The sequence below is a fragment of the Alligator mississippiensis genome, chromosome 3 (genome assembly GCF_030867095.1).
Source record: "Alligator mississippiensis isolate rAllMis1 chromosome 3, rAllMis1, whole genome shotgun sequence".
NCBI lineage: Eukaryota > Metazoa > Chordata > Crocodylia > Alligatoridae > Alligator > Alligator mississippiensis.
The window spans coordinates 159,807,814-159,826,666 of record NC_081826.1 but is presented as its reverse complement, the minus strand read 5'-3'; positions in this window follow the sequence as shown (position 1 = coordinate 159,826,666).

Here is an 18,853-nt window from a genome sequence, read left to right as displayed (position 1 = left end):
TCTCTTCCAGCTGATGTTGTCATATGCTATTATTTTTATATAAATACAAAATACATATCCTGTAACAATTTGATTCTGGCCATCCAAAAGGACAGAAATCTTCATGGGTAGCCTAGAAGCTGTGATGTCATTCCTTGATATTTCTGTCCTCTACATCCTACCTCTGCTGTAATTCGTTTCTTATTTAAATAGTAAGAACCATTGAGAAAATAATTCAGATGTTAGGAGAAATTGTTCCATCCATGCCAGACACACTTATAGGGTTATTGAAAGAAAGAAAGAAGAGAAAAATAAAAGTTTTATGACAATATAAGAAACTAATGAGTTCTGCTATAAGGTTAACCAAAAAAAGAAATGATGGTGTATCTGTTTTGTTTGGTTTTGAGTGCATTAATAAGGAAACTGAAACACTGAACCCAAACCATTACTTTTAATTTCCTGAGGGAACACTGCCACACCATTGTGCTGGTCTCAAGCCCAGATGTAGAAAGGAGAGTTCAGGAAATTAAAAATACAAATTTGAAATTTTTGGAAGCCCTGAAAATTTTGGGGGTATCCTTTCCATCCTCTTCGAATTTTTAGAAAATAAGAAAAAATAATTTTCCAAGCCCTTGAAATAAACCCACGATAGCATGCAGACCTCAAATTAAATGAAATAAAAGTTAACTCAAACAGAGTCTTATCTTCACTTCACTTTACATATCCCTGTAAAAGACTCTATCCAAGATAGTTGTTCTGAGTTAACAACTTGCTGTGCAGCTATCGTAGGCTAAAGCAATAAACTAGAACTGACATTGCTGATTTGCATGTGAGGGACACTCATAATTTCTTCCAAGCCTCATCATAGAAAATTACCGTTGGAAGGGATCTGAGAAGATCAGCTAATACAACCTCCTACTCAAAGCAGGACCACCCTGAACTAGACCATCCTAGCCAAGGTTGTGTCTTCCTAGGTATTAAAAACCTCCAAGGATGCAGATTCCACCACCTCTCTAGATAGCCTGTTCCAGTGCTTTACTACCCTCCTAGTGAGAAAGTTTTTCCTAATATCTAAACTGAATTTCCCTTGCTGCAACTTGAGACTATTGCTCCTTGTTCTGTTATCAGCCACCACAGAAAGCAGCCCCATCCTCTTTGCTATTAAATCCCCTCTCAGTCTTCTCTACTACAGACTAAATAAGCCCAGGTCCCTCATCCTCTTCTTAGAAGATGTGGGCCCCAGCCCCCTAACCATTTTCATTGCCCTCCGATGGACTCCCCAATTTGCCCACATTCCTTCTGGTAGTCAGGGTCCCAAAACTGGAGACAGTATCCCAGATGTGGCCTCACCAGCATGGAATAGAGGGGAGAAATCACTTCCCTCAGTCTGCTGGCAACACTCCTACTAATGCAGCCCAGTATGCCATTAGCCTTCTTCACAACACTGGCACACTGTTGGCTCATATTCAATTTTTTGTCCACTGTAATCCCCTGGTTCTTCTCTAAAGAGCTGCTGCTTAGCTAGCTTGGCCCCAGACTGTACCAGTACATGGAATTGTTCTATCCAAAGTGCAGGACTTTGTATTTGTCCTTACTGAACCCCCATGTGATTTCTTTTGATCCATCCTCCAATTTGTTTAGGTTTCTATGAATCCTAGCCCTACCCTCCAGCATATCTACTACTCCCCACAGCTTAGTGTCATCCGCAAATTTGCTGAGCATGCACCCCATCCCATCTTCCAGGTCATTGATGATATTGAACAAACCCAGCCCCCACCACCCCTGGCACACTCCACTTGATACTGGCTGTCAACTAGACATCGAGCCATTGGTTATTACCCTTTGAGCCCAACGATCCAGCTTTCTATCCACCTTACAGTCCATTCATCTAACCTGTACTTCCTTAGCTTGCTTGCAAGAATGTTGTAGGAGAACATATCAAAAGCCTTCCTAATATCATATACTTCCACTTGTCTCCCCACATCCAGAAGTCATCTCATCATAGAAGGCAATCACCTTCATCAGGCATGACTTGCCCCTAGTGAATAAATGTTGAATGTTCCTAATCACTTTCATCTCCTCCAAGTGCTTAGAAATGGATTCCTTGAGGACCTGTTCCAGGATTTTTCTGGGGCCTAAAGTGAAGCTGACTGGGTCTGTAGTTCTCCAGACACTCCTTCTTCCCTCTCTTAAAGATGGGCGCTATATTTGCCCCTTTTCCAGTCATCCAGGACCTCTCCCAATTTCAAAGATAATGGCCAGAGGCTCTGCAGTCACATGAGCCAACTTCTTCAGGAATCTTGGGTGCATTGCGTTCAGCCACATGGACTTGTACACATCTATGTTTCCTAAATAGTCTCTAAGCTGTTATTTCACTACTACTGGCTGCTCGCCTCCTCTCCCAATTGTGCTGCTAGAATTACTAGTCTGGGAGCTGACCTTACTTGCCAAAACTAAGGTAAAAAAGGAATTGAGTATTTCAGTGACAGATGATGTGGGAAAGACTAAGTTGCCTCCCCCATTCAATAAGGGACCCACACTTTCCTTAATTTTTCTCTTGTTGCTGACATACTTGTAGAAACCCTTCTTGGTACCCTCCATGCCCCTTGCTAACTGCAACTCCAGTTGTGCTCTAGCCTTCCTGATTTTATCCCTGTATGCCCAATCAATACTTGTTATACTCCTCCCTACTCATTTGTCCAAGTTTCCACTTCTCATAAGCTTCCTTTTTGTGCCTGACAAAGGATTTCCCTACTAAGCCACGCTGGTCTTCTGCTTACTTGCTAGTTTTCCTGCACATCAGGATGTTTTGTTCCTGCTTCCTCAGTAAGGTTTCTTTAAAATACAACCAGCTCTTCTGGATTCCTTTCCCCCTCAGACTGCCCTCCCAGGCTAGGGACAGACATTTAAAAAGCCTGAGCCTGAATTGATTCAATCTTTGCAGAGTAGTCTAACCTGCAATGCTTGATCCAATTTGGAAGTGGATAGACATTCCCTTTTCATTCCAGAAATGCAGGCACATGCCTGCAGTGGCTCAGGCTAGAACCCGCTCCCCCGCCCCAGGCGGGAGAGTTGCCAGCCCCCAGCTAGCACTCTGAGGCCAAGGGGGGGGGGGGGGCGGCTTAATCTCCCTCTCTCAGTCTTCAAACCTGACAGGGCTGCAAACCAGCAGGGGAGTTGATAAAAACAGTGTTTATCAGCCCATCAGCAAAGCAAAAACCTCTCTCATTAGTTCAAACTCTTCTTAAACAGCTTTTTTCAAGGAGCAACATTACCAGCTGACCTGTTGATTAGCTGCAGAAAGCCCTAAATGGACACTGTCCTTTCTGCCTGTCCCACTGAAATTGGAGATGCACACACACACACCTCTCAGCATTAGCTAGCATACCACATGATGGCTAGGGTCCATGGGCCTGGGATCTCTGCTGTGGGAGTTGGGAGACAGAGAGAGACAGAGAGAGACAGAGAGAGAAGTAATCCTGCTTGAGCAGCAAGGGAAGCCAGTCTCTCGCAAAGCTCTGACTATGGAGGAGAGGGTTGGGGGAAGCCTGTTCTTTGGAGCAGAGAGCACAGCCTAGGGCTGCAAAGTATTCGGGATGCTGGGGGATTCTAGTTTAACTTAAACCAGAAAGGGATCTGGGACAGATATTACATAAATGGGTTTGACCCAAATCAGTTAAGTCTAATACTATGGTCAACCACGTTTATCTCAAACCAGTTTCAGCCATTCTGAAATGGGTTAATGTGCACTGAACTTATGTTCTGTTAGAGGTTTAAACTAGTTTCTGATCACTTAAACCAATTTGTGTCTAATGTCTGTCCCTAGCCCCAGGGGATCTTCTCATCGGTTCCCTGAGTGAGTTGAAGTCTACTTTTCTGAAGTCTAGGGTCTGTCCTCTGCTGCTCTCCTTCCTTCCTTTCATCAGGATCCTGAATTCAGTCATCCAGTCACTGCTGCTCAAGTTACCATTCACTTGTAAATCCTCCACCAATTCTTCCCTGCTTGTGTGCAACTGGTAAAGAGCATGGTCCCTACTTGGTCTGAGCTGTGTAAAAGAGCTGTTTGATAAAGAGCAACTCCTCTTCTCTCTTGTGTGCCCTTCCTGAAGTTTAAACCCATCCATGACAGTGCTCCACTCACATGAGCTATCCCACCAAGTCTCTGTTATTCTAAAGATCTCATAGTTCTACTCATAGGCGATATGTAGGGGGTACACGTGTCCCCCCTCCCCTGGGATTGACCACTGCCGAAACAGCCACCAGCTTCTGTAGGCAGTTGCTGCTTGCCACCCCCCCTCCTCTTGCCATCTGTGGGTGGTCCCTGGCTCGCTGCCACAGTGCTCCCCCTAGTCTCAAGAGACACCAGTCATTTATGGTTCCATCACTATACAAGGACTTCCAAATCTTCCTGCTTCTTTCTCAGGCTCTGTGCATTTGTGTACAGACATCTGAGGTTACTAACTGATTTCCCCATTTTTTCAGAAAGAATGAGAAGGCCTCCCCTCTTGCCCCCTTCTGCTTATGTTTCCTTCAGGTCACTTGCTTCCCCACTTATCTTAGGGCTTTCATATCCTTCCCCAGCAAACCCATTTTAAAGCCCTCCTCACTAGGTTAGCAAGCCTGTTCACAAAGATGCTTTCCCCTTTTTTCATCAGATGGATCCCATCGCTTCCTAGCAATCCTTCTTCCTGGAACAGCATCCCATGGCCTAAGAAGCCAAAACTCTGCTGGTGATACCATCTGTGCAGCCATGCATTGATTTGCAGGGTATATCCACTGCTACCTAGGTACTTCCCCTGGACTGGAAGGATTGAGGACAACACCACCAGATCCCCTGTCCCATTCACCCAGAACTCTGTAGTCACTTTTGACCTGCTCAGGGTCACCCATGCTCAGGGTCACCCACATAGACAAGGAGCATGGGATAGTAGTCAGAGGACCCGATGAGTTTTGATAATCCTTCCGTTACATCTCCCAACTGGGCTCTGGGCAAGCAGCAGATTTCCTGAGACAACAGGTCAGGCTGGAAGCCTCCATCCCCCACAGAAGGGAGGCTCTAAACATTACTAGATATCACTTCCTTCTGGCGGCAGTTGTCTCTATCCTCCTAAACTTGCCGATACCTAGCCTAGCTTTGTCTCCCAACAGCACATGTTCTTTGTTCTCTGTTGCTAGGTCTGTGCATCTGTTCTCCAGGTAAACCACTTCAAATGTAAATGAAAATTTCTGCCTGCTGCTAGAGGTCACAAACTCCTAGGTTCTACCTTCCTGGGAGTGTGTCCTCTTCTTTCTCTAGCACTGCCTCTGGCTGTCCTTCCACCAGTCCTAAACATCTCTTCCAGCATTGAACTGATTAAGTCCTCATGGTGGAAGATGCTTTGGAGCCTTGCCACCTTCTCCTGGAGCTCTCTTGCATGCTCTGTGAAAGACACCACCAGGAGGCACTGCTCACATCAAAGGCATTTGCCCACCTGGATGTCACTGGAAGGAACCCACAAGCTGCAGTCTCGACTACACCAAACCAGTACCTGGGATGGAAGCCTCAACAGCGAGTGGTCCTTCCTGGACAGACACCTTACAGGTGCAAGCAGAGGAAGAGCTAGCAGTGGCTCTGGAATTGCAACATCCTCCAGCCATTTCTCTGGGTCTCTTACTCCACTGCCTCTCTCTCCCTGCCCCCCTTTCCAAACAGAACTTCCCTAGCAAATTCCCCTGAAAGCTAGCCTCTTTGCTGCTCTTTGGTCCCAAAAGCTCCCTTTTTCCTGCTTCCTCTCACCAAGTTTACAGTGAAGGAAGGCAAGAGAGAATTTCAAGGCAAACTCCTTAGCAAACTCCTCCTGCTTAGGACTCTAGTTAAACAAGGGACTAACTGCTGAGTTTTAGCTACATACACTAAATACATACAGGCTAGCTACTCTTAATTAAGGAGCTTACTTTTAGAGCTCCCCTTCAAATAGATGGGTAGCAAACTGACCTACCAACTGCTTGCAAACTACCTTGTTTACTGGCCCTGTTCACTAGGGGACTCTCCTTTTAAACCCTGCCTAGCCTGGATTGGCTCCACCCCCTCATTAGGGCTTTATCAGACAGAGGCAGCAATCACTCAGCTAGCAGCGCTCCCATCTGCTCAGAGCACATGCCCCAACACATTGTCCACCAAACAAACAATCAGCAAGCCAAACATACAGGCAGCCCTGTCTCAGTTCCTTTCCCAGAGCAGGATCTGGTGCCTATTGCCTAGTTCCTCTTCCTCCTGTTGCTCATAGAGAACTGCTTGAAAACTTCCCTGTTTGCGGATCCTGTTTGCTCATCATCCTGCTACCTAAGGCTGTCATCCACACCTACATGTATGCACACAGACACCCACACCAAACAATCCCCTCTCAAGCCAACACAGGCTGTCTTACACTTGAGAATGCCATAGTGTCAGGACCTGGGCTGTGTTGCTACTGATCTTGCTGCACTTCCCCCATGCCCAGAGCATGAGTTTCAAAGTATGTCAATTCTGCCTCTGCAACAACTCCAAGATAGCCACTGAAGTTTTACTGAAGAAGCCTGAAGTAGCCCCAGCTACTTGCCCTCCCTCTATATCCACCCTTTGAAGAAAAATGTTATGTGGTCACTTTATGGAGCATGCCCAGAGATGCTCTGTCTTGGGCATACCCCTGAAAGCAGCACAGAATATTCCCAGCACCAGGAGCACCAAGGAGGTGGTATAAAGATGTTCTTAGTTATCTATACCGTTAATCCATTAATCCCACCAGATTCACATGAAACATGAAAAATAAAAGAAAGAGCAAAAAATTAAAAAAATAAATAAATAGAAGAGTTATATTTTAGAGACAATTTGGGGAAAGTCAAAACTGCAAGAAGTTTAAGATTGGGGAGGTACTACATATGCTGTATGAGGGAGGATGAACAAGCCCTGTGGGTGATATCTTAAACTGGGATTTTAGGAGATCTGGTTTCAGCTGCTAATGATTTACCTGTGTGACCTGGCTCAAATAACTTAGTCATTTGCTACCTTGTTTCCCCATACATAAGAAATGGTAATGTTTCTACCTCAGAGTGATAATGGAGGCTAAACACACTGAAGATATTTGGGTGGCTGAGATACATGGATGACAATGAGTCAGTCTGGTCATGGGGTTGCTAGATAAATTTCCTGCCTAAATCTGTCATGAAATACAGTGACTGAGAGTGCTGGTTTGCTGCACAAGGCCTAATTCAAAGCCCCGTGGTATCAATATGAAGACTACCATTTTTTTCAGCAGGCTTTGAAGCAGGATTGCTCCACCTGAAACAAGATTTGAAAGGAAAATGTTCTCCCAGGCAGCTGTTACAGCATCTCAGCTGTAGAGCTCTGAAATTACTGTTTCCTTCCTTTATTCTGTTATGCTATAACTCTTTGCTGCTAAACTAATCCTTTCCTTTCAGTTTGCACTTGCAATCCTCCCTCCTTTTCCTAAAGAAGACAAAGCTGCCCATATCAGTCAAGAGTATCTCTACCATTGCTTTGCTTGCTTTGGTAGGAGTCCTAATGCCTAATAATGAACCAGTGACAAACAGAAAAGACACAGTGGCCGCTTCTACATAAGACACTAACTGCGCAGTTGTTACTGTGCAGTCATTTAGTATTTATATAAACTCATCAAAAGCTGAATGGGTTTTTTGTGATGCTGACTGCACAGTAGCCCAAGACTACTGCACAGTAGTGTTGCATCATGCTTTCTGCCATGCGATGTTACCATGCAGTAGTCATGGACTACTGCACAGCCAGTCAGCGTCTTGTGTAAACACAGCCAATGGGGCTGATTCTCATTGGGCACATCTACATGAGACGCTTTACTTCACAGCAGGCTAATTTGCTGAGCAGTAAAGCATCGCCATATACACAAGAATGGCAAGTACAGCACAACAGGCTAATTTACTGCACTGCCAGATAATCCTGTCAAATACAAGTGGTATCTAGCAGCACAGTAAATGACTGCACTTAAATGCACGTGCCAACGGTAATGTCAGGATTAATTTCCTCCAGCTCAATTTGAGCAGGATTATCTTCAGTAGCATGAATTGCAGATGTAGTTAATATCAATACTCATTGATGTTAACAGATATATTGACACTGACAGCCATGGAAATGTAAGGGGCAGGGAGGGGAAGTGGGTGTAAAATTTATTTCCGGAGTAAAGGGGCATGAAAATAAATAAGAATCATGCTCAGGAGGCACAATCACAAGGCACAAGGAGGGGTAGGTATCCATAATTCTTGTAAGCTGTCTGTGACAGGGACCATCTTTTTTTGTTCTGCGCTTCTACAGAATTCCTGGTCCATGAATGGGGCTCTCAAACATCACCACAATTCAAGTAAAAATTATTATTATTTTATATTAAATGCCTAGCTGCTATGGCAATAGAAAACCCAGAAACAGACAAATGGGATTCATGTCTCCATTTTGATCAAAAGAATAGGTATTTTCTCAGTTGTTTTTCTCTTCCAAGGCACCAGAATGTAATTTTAGTAATCATCAGGGTTCCTCTTTCAATATTTTAGGCTAAGGCTACATGTGTATCGTGCCATTTTAAAAACAGCAGCACTGTAGCATTTTAACCATCATATGTTCCCATGGGGTAATTTCCTACCCCAGATACATATTTTGTGCCGTATCTTAAAGTTAATTAATTCTAAAAAAAATTATTTTTTAGAAAAAAAAATAATTCTTTTTAGGACACCATAGTGCACAATATCCCCAAAGAACAGCCAACTTACATGAATGGTTTGCCTTCTGTGGATGAAAAACTGCCCAGCGTAACACGTTACCCCAGGCATGAATGTGTTTTTCCATATGGGATAACAACTTACCCCAAGCCCATGTTAATGCATTGGGGAAACTTGTTACCCGAATGCAATTTCTGTATAAATGACAGGCCTAGACCTGTTTGGCCACTTTGGGTGGATGCATCTGAAAGGTCAGCACTCATTCATACCTTATTCATGTCCACTTCAGGTATCCATGGTAACTAATGGATGGCCATCCTCCACTCTGCTTTTGTAGAAGAAGTGGTAATCCCTTTTGCTAACCACTTTGTTTTTATGCTGAAAGATCGTCAAAATACCTTGCCCTTTGCCAAAAACAACCATTTGTCACACCCAAATTCACCTCTGCTCTCTTTTCTCATGGCAAAATTCTGCCTCACCTGCCCCTTTCATAACATACAAGTTAGTTTGCCCTGCCTTTGTTGGAAGTGAGGACAAGAAACAAAAGGACAGCAGAGAAGAAATAGAACAACATCATGCTGCAATACAGCGTACACTATGGAGTCCCCTTCAACAATAAGGGTTTGAAAGCCCCCATGCCTCTTTTACCTGCTCTCAGTAAACCCCTGCATGTGTGGCTTCCAAATAGCAAATCACTGTCCCCTGAATCGGCCAAATCCAAATCCACAAATCCAAAGTGAATACTAGCCACTTTGTACAGGCCTATTATCCAGCCCCTGCAGGGAAGCCATACTACAGCCTATGCTGTAGTTTTGTGTACTTCCCTCCCTCGTGCTACAAAAATCAATTGCTTGCATGTGTGTGTGTGTGTGTCTGTGTGTGGTGTGTCTAAATTACATTTATTAACACATTAAGATCCCACCTTCCTGCCCAAAGGGTTTAAAGTGGCTTCAACATTGGTTATATAGACGTGCACATATTCTGATATACTGCTTTTTACACACATGCACACAAAAGTTATAAAAAAACCTACCATAAATCTAAAAAATCCTTGAGGCCAGCATACAGGAACCCCAAATGAAGGAATATGTTGATATTCCTTGTTTGTGCAGATAGTTTTGGTCTAAGCTTGGTTCTTATTCTGAGTAAAGATGCAGGCAGGTTAATATGTTCATAAAAACCAACTATTCATTACTAATTCTTGTATTATTGTGTTTTCATTGATCTTTCAATTTAACAGCTCAAAATACAAACCGTATTTGCTTCTATGCCCAGTGAATAAACAGTAGTTTTTCTGTCCAGCAAGAGCACACTTGTTAATGATGATCCAGTTGAGAGACTCCTCTGGCCTCATCTGAGTAAAAGTTCACACATCCTGGCTGTGGTGGGAAGGGGGAGGGAGAAGAGGGTGGTTAACCTATTTTAATTGTTTCATTTTGATGTGCTTCTGCTCTTCCGTGTTTGGAGTGGAAATAGAAAAAGAAATAGTAAAAGCCCATAAGAAAGGCAATTCAGTAATTGTTCCGGGGCTGGCTATTCTCTTAAGATTTCTCACCCTAAAGGATTTCATGTACAGCTTGATGCAGCAGTCAAGTGGAATCAGTCCAAACTCAGCAACCATTGGTTCAGATTATTCTAAGGAAATATCTTTTTATCCAGATTTATCACATTGACAGTGAACCACTTTGTGAAGCAGTATCACTTTGCAGGGTGGCAGGGGGGGGCAAAGGTCCTGGTGGGGCAATTTCTCAGATCGAAGGTGAAATTTCAGTACACGAGGTGGCAAAAAAGATGAGATTCTAACCTGCTTGATCCAGAAATGGACACTTAGACCAATTTTCTTTCACAGAACCTCTAAAAAGTTTTGTACTCTGCTCCAGTAAGGAATGACAACTAGTTTTGAAGCCTCAAAAGTCGTTGAGAAATAAAACTGACATCTTCTTTTCAACTGCACTATTAAACTGAATGAAAAAGTGTGGTAAGAGTCCTTCCATAAGTCCAGGATCTTACCAAAAAAAAAAATAGCTTGTGATCACCCAATTAATATAATGGAAATTCTCAGAAAACTTTTGAAATATCTTGAAACTGCTCAACATGTTCAAAATGAAACCTTTTAGGGCTTTTCACTGTGAAACTGCCTTTGTGATTTTTAACAATAAACCTGAGCTGGAAGAAAAGCTGGCTAAATTAAAGCAGAGGTCCCAAAACTCCAGTCCACGGTCTGCAAGGGTTGGGTGCCAGTCTGCAGGAGGGTTGGCTGCTGGACCAGCATACTGCAGAGCAGCAGCCAACCCTTTTTTATACTCAGTATACACTTTTTTATACTTTATGCCACTCCACAGTATGCCAGTTGCTTCCAGACTGCAGTTTGCTGGTCCACAGTCACTTCCAGTCCACAGTCACTTCTGGTCTGTGGTTTGCCTATCTGCAGTCTAAAAATGTTGGGAATCACTCAATTAAAGGGTTTAAAAATCCCATTCCCCCATGAATGTGAAACAAAATATTTTTATTTTAGGCCACTTTAAATATTCTAAGGTGACCCCAAATTATTTTTCCTCATTTCACAGATGAACCCAAACAATTTCTGTTTTGGTTGGATTAAACTGATTTTTTGGTAATCCAAAAAGCCTGTTAGTTGTGCAGCAATGCTCATTATTTATCACCAACATCCAGATTTTCAAAATCGTTTCCCGTGTAAATCTCAAAGCATTATGGGTAGCCTGCATCACATCCCCCCCACTGCTTCTCAATATGCCCTGCCTACCAACTCCTGTTTCTACCTTCCAAACACAATAATTTGTCTGTGAGACAGAGCAGGGAATCCCTCAGCAGCTTCTCTAGAGACTTTGGTCTCCAGCATGTTTGAAAACAGCTGTTGAAAATGTCCCTGGTGTGGCTTCAGCACCATATTCTAGGTTGGGCACAAGAGGAGGTGACGGTACTGGAGATGGGCATATACTGGCAGCAGCAGGGATGTGTATAGACATAAATAAGGCCAGTATTATTATCCTCAGTTTACAGACAGTAAAACTAAGGCACAGGAAAGTATGGAGGCCTGCCCCAGGCCATCTAGAATGCTAGCAAGTGTCAGGCATAGACCCTAAGTCTCTCCAGTCCCATCACTTCTGGTGGCATGTCAGGCCACACTGACTCACTAGCACAGACAACCAATCTGTTCAGTTACCTTCTGACTTCACAGAGTTATTATTAGGTTATGTTATGTTATTTATTAAAGAAAAAAATCTCCACTAAACTTGCACCAATCCTTTGTGTGCATTTGCCTCTCTGCTCAGCATTACTCTATTCCTTTCTCCATACATTGCCATCATGCATAGCCTAGTGTGAGTGTGATTAAAGTAAGATTATAGTGTTACCGCAGGTAATCTACCATGAAGGAAACTATAGTATTAGTAATTAGTTTCCCTGTTTTTAATTTGGCATGGATAGGAGTAGTAAAATGCCTAAGGGCTCAATCCCCCTTCTGCCTCTTCCCCCACTCGTGTAGGAAAACACTGTAGGAAGATGAGGGAGAAAAGCTCTCCAAACTCCTCCTATGTAAAGGTTTCTCCCTATCCATTCCCTTAAGAATAGGGAGATACCTTACCCCCAGAAATGTCACCCCAGTACCTTACAAATCCTGATAATATGGTTTTATTGTTAACAGGGTTCCTCACTGATGGTAGGTAAAGGTTAGCCATTAAGGAGAAGGGTGGAATATAGCCTTTGGCAGTGCCTTTCTTCCCTGAGCTCTGTGAAGCTGGCAAGGGAAGCTATGTGCATCTTCCCAGCCCTGCTCTGGAACCAAATATTTCACACGTTCCATTCTGTGCCCACCAGCTCATAAACACAAAAGGGAAGTGGCCTGCTGGGGTCCCCAACTTCCTTTTATGGCAAGGTGCCTCTTTATAAGGCTCCTGGTGGTACTCTCAGGCAGTATGAAAAAAAAGGTCAGAGGCCTGCCCAATCTAGGTGGCTTTGCAGGCCAGCATGGTTAAGGCATGCCAATCTCTGTAACTAACAATGTGAAACACCCAGCATCACATGTACCTACCTTAGACTCCTCATTTTACTCATAGTTGGCTCAACTGGGGTGACCTTCAAAGTAGCTTATTTTAGTAGATGCTTGAGATCCAAATAACTTTGATCTAAACTTCAGGTCTTGCAACACTGAGCAGATCAATGTGTAACAACCTTTAAAAATCTGTCCCTTATTTCTTTGGGCATTGGTTCTTTCCTGTGTAAAGGCTGTACTGTCCAACCTCATCTATCTATTTTGCTAGTAAGCTCTTAGAGGCTGGGACTGTCTGTTAGTGTGTGTGTACACATACAGGGCCTAGCACAAGAGGATCCTGATCTTGACTGAACTCTTTATACACGACTAGAATTAAACAACAGTTTAAACCCTTGTAAAATTCACTCTCTATAGGTGATCATGAATATACCAATAACTACAGTGCAACCATCTGAGTGTGTCTCTTACAAATCAGTTAATAAGGCTATGCAACTTAATCAGTTTGATAATGAGTCCAGAATGCAGATTTCCGCAGCAAATATAAATAAGCATAGGAAAACACCATTTTCTAACCACAAAAGGGTTTGTGTATGTGAATGGATTTATGCAAGAACTGATTCATAGATGGATGAAAGTTAAAAAATACTTCAGAGTCAAAAGCGAGTCAAGAGAACATAATGTTCATATGAATTTGGTGCCTATTAAAAGCTTAATTCCACTGGAATTTTAGGAGCTGCCTGGAAGACTCTTTTATGTTGTTGTGGCAAGAGCTTGTTGCTGCTATGAATGAAATCTATCGGTAAATAATGGGGCAAACTAATAGTGCCAAAGGGCCTCATATTGTCTAGCAGCCAATCCAATGCTCATCATCTAATACATGTGAAGACCCTGGGAAACCAAAATCATTTTGCCAAGGGATCCTGATCCATGAGATACATGCACACAAACATTCACATATGTATGCACAAGCATACACACTTTATTATACACGTATGTGTGCACCCAGGCAGAAGCACACAAGCACATGTATGCACACACATATATATAGAAGTGCAACCATGAATTTGTAGACACATACACATTAACACATTCACTTGCACAAACACATTCACTCACATGCATACTCATGGGTGAGATTTCCAAGCTACAGAAACAAGCAACATTTAATAAACTGGAGCTAAAGCAGAACTGGCCTAAGTGTCACATTTTAAAATCAATACCAGAATCAATGGGATTTATAAAAGTGAAGGAAATTAAGAACCGAGTATCTAGGCTCCCATAAAAGCTGACATTAGCATTTTTTGAATTGCCTAAAGGGGAACCAAACAATAACTGTCTTTATTTCTCTTTAGAATAGATTTTCTAATTCAGGGTACCTCCCTCCAAAATGTATCAGGGAGCAGTTCTATTCCTCTCAGGAGCAAAGACAGTATTACAGGAATGTAGGAGGAGTCTACACTCACTGATTCCCAGCTCTTGCAGTTATATCCCTAGAGCATCCCTCTTTAAAGGGACAAGGGTAGGCACTGGTAGGGGTGGTGGATTCACTACTTTCCACCACCAAGCAGTATTTGGGGCTACTAAAGAGGATTTTGTAGAGAGCAGGGCTTCTGAGCTCCTCTACCTTATGCTTACAGAAGAGTCCTACCATGCCAATGCCCAATAATCAGGCTTAGTATTGGCATGTGCGGGGAAGTTCTGGCTGTCAATGATTATAGCATATTTACTGGTATACAAAATGCATGTTTCCCCCTGAAAACTGAGGCTTTAAATTAACCTGTACTACTGCACACACTGTGGTTACATAACAAAACAAAAAAAAACAACTGACATAAAAGATAATCAAAATTCAGTCAAATTCCTGTTAAAAAAAAATTTCTCCCACAATTTTATCCTTCAAGCATGCATATGATATACAGGTACATCTTATACACTGGAATATATGGCACTTATTTTCCATGTTAGGAGGAAGGACTAAGCCATTCTGCCAGTAACAGCAAAAATGAGAGCCCTGCAAAGCCATCAATAGAGTGATATGTCTGAAGGCTTGCTCACAGAGCCCTCTGTAAATCCTCCATTCCACTAGCTTCTGTCTCAGATCATTAGCACATTCTTGTTCTGTCCTGCAGGTGCAGAGTACAAAGGTCCGTCCATAACACTTGCATTGGGAAAGCTATGGCTAAAGGAAACCTACCATCCTAAACAAAAAGAAACAAGTTGCACACAGGCAGCATAGCCTCACGCAGCATTTTTCCATGTTCTTTGGTGGGCCACCCCTCATCCAAAGCTAACATGTGGTCGGCCTCTGTTCCCTTACAGTAAATGAGAGTGAAAAAAATGCATTGATTCTAAAAATGATACATAATTTATCTGCATAGATTGCAAAGGACTGAAAGAATACTGGGTCAGTAAGGAGAAGGGTACATAGGGACTGGGGGAGCTAAATTTTCTTTGCTTTTGACTGCAATAAAATGCAATGCTTTGTGACTGCCTGAATACCTTTTGTGACCACCCTTCAGAGAGGGTCATGGCCCATGGGTTGAAAAATACTGTTCCACCCTTAAGGAACTGAATGGAGATTCAGAAAGCCTGGAGTTCTATTCTTTGCTCTGCCACTGAGCTTATATGTGACCTTGGACAATTACTTTGCCTTTCTGATCCTTTGTTTCTCCTCCCCTTTTCAGCCTTGTATATTTAGATTACAAGGTCATGGAGACAGGGGCCATCTTTTACTACGTGCATTTACCAAATGTAGCACAATGCAGCCTCTAGTCATCATTGTAGTATAAATAATCATTCTGGAATACAAGCAGCCCTATGAATTTGAAATGGCTCATTATGGTTTAGTAGGAAACTGTGATTCAGGGCCAGTTATTCACTAGGGACTCTGAAGCCAATGAATTTTGGGGGGATTTATAGTTGCATTACTGAGAATTTACACGATGCAATCTTCTTAGTTAAAAAGCAGCACTTGTGGGTATGTAAACCAAATTAAATTTTATTACATTGATAGCAAAGCCACAAATCCCATGTTCTTCTGATAAGTTTATTGCTCTATAAAAGGTTTTTTTTAGCTCAATGGCAGTGGGAATTTTTCTTTAGCCATTTTTATAACACCCATGAAGCACCATACATGAACAACAAGGGTATATTTGTACAGGATGCCTATATTTGTAGAAACAAATACACTTCTGTGTACTCATATATCTTTTGTATGCAAATACAAACATTTAAAACATTGCATCTGTCAATATTTGATATTGAATAATTCTCACAGAGGGAGCAGTTGCTCTATCTTTGTTTATAGGCATTCACCCATTTAATTGACTTTAGAGGGTTTTTTATGCTTAGCTCCTAAGCATCAGCTGAGACACTCTTTTTTTAAGAGAAAGCAAAAGTTTAAAGCTGTGAGATAGCATCTAAAAGGTTTTCAGAGCTGCAGTATGCACAAAACTTTCTTACTGGGTTCATTCCAGTTTGTTTACCATTTTCATTACAATGCTCATTGTAATCACCTATGTAAATTAGGAGAAGATCAGGGTAAGAGCTTTAGTCTTTACTGTAAATACTATTCAAACTTCTCTGCACTATTATAAAAAAAATGAATCATTATCTCAACATACCCAGGGCTAGACTGAGGGTGACATCTTGGCCCCACCAAAATCAATGGCAAAACTTTCATAGACTACAATCAAACCAGCGTTTTACCCCAGGCTGAAAGAGTCATCCTTGGGTGTGGAGAAGGCCATTCAGTGATATGGAGGTGTTTCAAAGTAATTGATAGATTTTGTCCTCTGGACAGCCACTCCTCTCCCCATCAATTAAATGAAAATGTGTCCCATTCATGGTGAACTGAAGCATGGGGTAGAATAAATAATTTACCCAAGGTCACACGGAAAATCTGTGGCTAAACTAGAAATTGAAGACAGGTCTCCTGAATTCCCCATCATCCCTATGTGTCTTAGCTCTTTCACCTGATCTAGATATGAGGAGAAATAAGTTATCATACATCATTTTGGATGCTTATCTTACATTTGGATGCTTATCTTGCTCAGATCCTTTGACCCTAGCTGACTTCCTGCCCCTTGGGTAGGGGGCTGGACCCAGTGATCTTACGAGGTCCCTTCCAGCCCCGATGTCTATGAAATCTATTAAATTTTAGAATGCAACTTGCTTCTGCATTGTCAACTGGAAGAGGGGCTTCCACTTTGTCAGAGAAAGGACTTGAGTCATGTTACATCTCATCTCGGAGTCCTTTTAGACGTTATTATGGATGGTAAGCATATCAATGATGCAAAAGTGTTAGGGCCTTTGTGATGGACTGCTTCTTCATATGACCAGATCATGGCACATACCAAGAAGAGCAAGTGGTTTGATCTAGGTGTTGTGCAGCTAGAGTGATCTCTAAGCAACTTTCAAAAATGGTAAGTAAGTTGGAACCATCTGGCTTGCCTTTGCATGAGCTGTCTCTGTGTCCTGTACAAAAAAATAGGCACTGCTATCCCGACACCAAGACTTGCTGCAACCAATCCAGAGGGATGAGGAGACCTTTCCTGTTTTCAATGGTCTGCTAGTGAAAAGCTGAATCTGTCCCTTATTAATACAATTTTAGAAATGGAAGACCGGAAGTGCGATTGTAGGCCATCAAGCCTGGTCTCTGAGTTCACAGGTAATCACTTATCCAAAGACTGCTCATAATTGCCATGTCAAACCCTCGCCTGTGACTACAGGGCAAAACAAAGGAACACCCAACATGTCATAGGATCCTAAAAAGAAAACCATACCATATGCCACAGAGGAAGCATAGTGGGACTGGGGTGGGGTCCATGGGCCACACTCTCAATGGCTGTTTATCCCCCTCTTTTTATATCTCACTTGCCACAATTCACTCTTAATGCAAAGAATATCAGGAGGTGGTAACCCACCGGGAGCAGGTCTTGGTATATGGGCATCTTCGATGGGACTCTGCCTCCCCTACACCCCATCTCTTTCTACTTGGGTGTTCCTGTGATGGTATCAGGTAATGAAAGAAAGGTCCAACTTTGGAGAGAAACAGAATGATCTGGGACCAATGTAGGCTGGCCAAGCCCTGTCACTCTGGTGAGGATCCACCATTAATTCTGCATCCGAATTAATAAAGTAATATAACATAAATAATTGTGTGTGTTGTCCGTTCATGGGCTTAACTTCAGCCTTACAGTATGTGTCTTCCTTTTTCTCTTCGGGGTTCTTCCCGAGTCACAAGCCTGATTCACAGGGCAGGACTGTATTGGACCAATCCCTGAAGGTAATTTGGGGCTACAGGCACCATGAACCCTCATGAGACCCTTGAAGGTACCTGGGATCCAGCATCCCCAGGGTGGTCAGGTTCCTGCCACAGGAGCTGGAGTCGGGCTGGTCTATGATGAATTGTCCTTGGGTCCGGTGAAGGAAAGCAATGTAGTCCAGTGCCTATGCCAGCACCTCCCCACTCCTAGGGCTGTTGCTGCCCTATAAGGGGAGTTCCAGGTTAACCTGAGCCAACCCAACCCCCTGCATGCCTCCACATGCCCTGCAGTCTCTGTCAGGTTCTGAGAGCCCCTGCAGGGCTCATCATTGCTTGCAGCTGTAGCCTCTAGGCAGCGCTGAGTATGCCAGCTGTTTGCCCCATCTGGGCTCCAGGTCCAGGTGGAGCTTGGGGAATGGGCACACAGGGAGTGTGTCTTCCGCTGTTTTCCAGCTTTGCCCAGGGGGCCAACATGTGGGGAGGCATGCTGCCTGCCTGTGGGCCTACTGCCAGTTGTTGGGACGGCCCAGGAACTTGTGGACTGTGCAGCACCTCAGCAATCATCGGCCCACTAAGTGCAGGCCAGGTCCCTGTTACAGGAAGGCAAAAAATACCCAGTCTTTATTGATCTGTCCTGAGGAAAGGAGGCGTTGGGGGGGGGGGGAGGGGGGGGGCGGGGGAGGGAAGTCTGTGGTGATCCTAATTTGGCAAGTGGTACAAACATAGGGATAGGCAGATTAACACATGGACCAGCGGGGTCTGGGTCCAGGGGCCCCTGCCTTGGCACGGATGAAACTGGCAGATGGGCCAGGTGTGTCTGATGCAGCAGGATGTTGCTGCCAGGTACCAGGTGGGGCACAACTGCGCTGGAGCCCTGG